General features: G+C 42.3%; 1 protein-coding gene across 1 annotated transcript in view; it reads right to left on the reverse strand.

Annotated features, from left to right (window-relative positions):
- The window catches only part of BRIP1 (BRCA1 interacting protein C-terminal helicase 1), a 237,298-nt gene that overhangs the window by 234,063 nt on the left and 402 nt on the right, over nucleotides 1-2,833 (reverse strand). The gene's annotated exons all lie outside the window — the stretch shown is intronic.

Raw genomic sequence — 2,833 nt, forward strand, 5'->3', positions numbered from 1 at the left:
AATAGAAGTAATTTCTTAGTCTTATAAATTAGCAGTCAAAGCATGTCTTCAAGTCTAACAAATGTGGATTTGCATCCCTGCTCTACCATGTATTAGTTGTGTGACTTTGGGCAAGTTACTTAACTTCTCCAGATCTCAGTGTCCTCATCTATAAAATAAGGATACTAGTAACATCTACCCCCTAGGATTGTTGTAAAGATTAAATGAAATAATGTGCAAATATACAGTACATGCCGATTAAACACGAGCTCTTGTAACAATTTAGATCAGATGTAGTCAACTAATAGAAACAAACAGGTTCCTAAGGCAACTCTGTACAACTTCATAGCGCAACTCTTTTTCTCCACCTATTCTGCACCTTCCTGTTTCCCCTTTCTGCGGTCTTCCAGTTAGGAGGAAAAACCTGTGGACCAGGTGTCAGGAAGCATAGGTTCTAGATCCGGTTTTGACAGGAACTTAGATATGTTACCTTTGATGTGTCTTTTTATTTCTCTAGTCTAAGATTCTTACCTGTAACAATCCCTAATTTCAAGACTGTTGTAAGAAAGAAAATGTCTTGGCAAATATTAGCTGCTCAATACTTTTATTTAAAGGTCAATAAAGTATAATGGAAAGAAGACTGGTTTGGAATAAGGCAAACCTAAGTTTGAATTCCACTGTGTGAATCACTTAACTTCTCAGAACTTGATACTTCATCTGTGGAATTGGGATAATACTACCTACCTGATAAGAGTTTTTATGAAAATTAGCCAGAGCAGAATGTGTCTAATCCAGTATTTGACACAGAGGGAGGTAACCACTTCAATCCCCCTCTTCTAAACCACTTTTCATAACCTAGGATCTAGGATCCATAGATGCAATTCAGAGGCAGTGACTTCTTGAAATTGCCTGAGAAGCTTCTGTGCCTCATTGCATTTTTCTGAAGACAAAAGTCCGTAGATTTCTCTTCCCGTAAAAATATCCTAAGGAAATAGAAGAGAAAATTATACACATTATCAAATGAGTAATTATTTGCAATAGTCTAAAAAATGGTAAATCCAAACTGGGGATGAAGATAGTTAAAACAGCAATTCAATAGATTATGGAGCCAATAATAACATTAACCACAGCTTGTGTGTCCCCAAAGAAGTTAAGAACCACTATTCTAAGGGAGTTTCCAGTTCTAGCATTTTGCAGTTCTATCTGGTAAAGCACTGAGAATGAGGTTCGGTGGAATCCAATCTGAATCAACTCAACGCTAGCCTAGTTACTCAGATATAACCTAGAAATCAGTCCGTCCCCTATCCCAGCTTCGGCAACAACCGTCTCAAAATGAGGTAGTTTTCCCCCCCAAACATTGCATAAAGGACAAACAAACCGATCTGCCTCCCGCCAAGAGGTAACGCCCGGCACTAACAGGCCTCTGCTCAAAGGAAACTCCCTCCTCCCCACGGTTTCCTGCCCAAATTTCCCTCCTCCCACAGCCAGTTGAGATTCCCGAGGCCCAGGTGGTCCAATCAAAACCGACGGGCCGGTGAGACGACCGGGGTGAAGGCAGAAGTACCTTGGTGGTAGGCTTCAAGCCCTTCCCCTCGACTTCCCTCAGACTTGCCTGTTCTGAGGGAAACCCAAGCAACGCTCACCGGGCTCCGATACACCGAAGAAAAGGAAACCGATTTCTGAGAGCAAATAAAGCGGAGTCCTGGAAGAAAGGACACAAGCCTTAATCCTCTGTGCCTTCCTCAGTGAGCTGCTACTCCCCCGGCCTGCATTGCGGGCTCGCAGCCACTGTACCTTTCCTCCGCGTTAGCTCTCATCAGCGGTCTCAATAACACAGCCCGGGACGAATTCCCGCCTCCCACCCCCTGGCTCCCAGCACCCAATCGCCGAGCGGGCTCAGACAACCAATCACCTGCCAAGACCAGAAATCAACCAATCCTGGCGCGAGGTTAAAGGGCGAACACTCCGGCACCCAATGGAAACCTCCAAAATAAGAAAAGACCCAAGGTACTTGGCGCCACCGGAAGGCAATCAGCAGAAGATTGAACAACTCTAGCTAATCACGGGGGTTTGTTTAAAGGAAAAATGTCTTCTCCATTTGACCTTTGAAACCATCATTTAACCCATGCAACAAATACCTTGGAAACTCGAAGCCTCATTCATAAGGTCCGTACACCAGCAGAGAGGAAACAAGTTCTTTGAGCATTCATCAGTGCCACTTAATTTAAATTTCCCAACTTTACAGTAGCCAGGGTATCGAAAAGACTGAGGCGGGAAATGGCAGTCTATTGAACCAAACTAGGCGAGAAGGTTCTGTGACAAACATCTACAATATTTCATAATTTCAAGGCTTTCCCAGATACTAAAATAAGCCAGAGACATGCTCTCAAGGTCTCCAGCACGACATCACCTTTCCCTTCATTAAGGCTTATCTGCCTTCCATCCCACCTGAGACCAGTTCATTCTTTGCCAAGAAATACACTTCAGTTTCCTCAAAGATAAGTAGTTATGATCTTGCCAAATTATTTTTAAAAAGTTCTGTATAGCATAAACCTGGCTCAAATAGGAGTGTCCCAAAAAGGCAAAACCTGAGACTGTTTCTCAAATTCAGGTAACTAGTTTGGGGAAGATTTGCTGGGAAGAGAGAGCAGGAGGCCACTTGATTTGTTTGACTCACTTTCAGTTGTTTTACTAAATCTTCCCAGAGTGACAAAATATGTAGTCATAAAAATAAACTTTGACTTTGTAATCCCAGTCCCGGAAGTTTATCCTAAAGGCATAATCTAAAAGAAAGAAAAAGTGATAATACCTTGAAGAAAAAATGATACAGTACCTATTTGTAATACTAAAAAAA

The sequence above is a fragment of the Propithecus coquereli genome, unplaced genomic scaffold (genome assembly GCF_000956105.1).
Source record: "Propithecus coquereli isolate 6110/MARCELLA unplaced genomic scaffold, Pcoq_1.0 Scaffold285, whole genome shotgun sequence".
Lineage (NCBI taxonomy): Eukaryota > Metazoa > Chordata > Mammalia > Primates > Indriidae > Propithecus > Propithecus coquereli.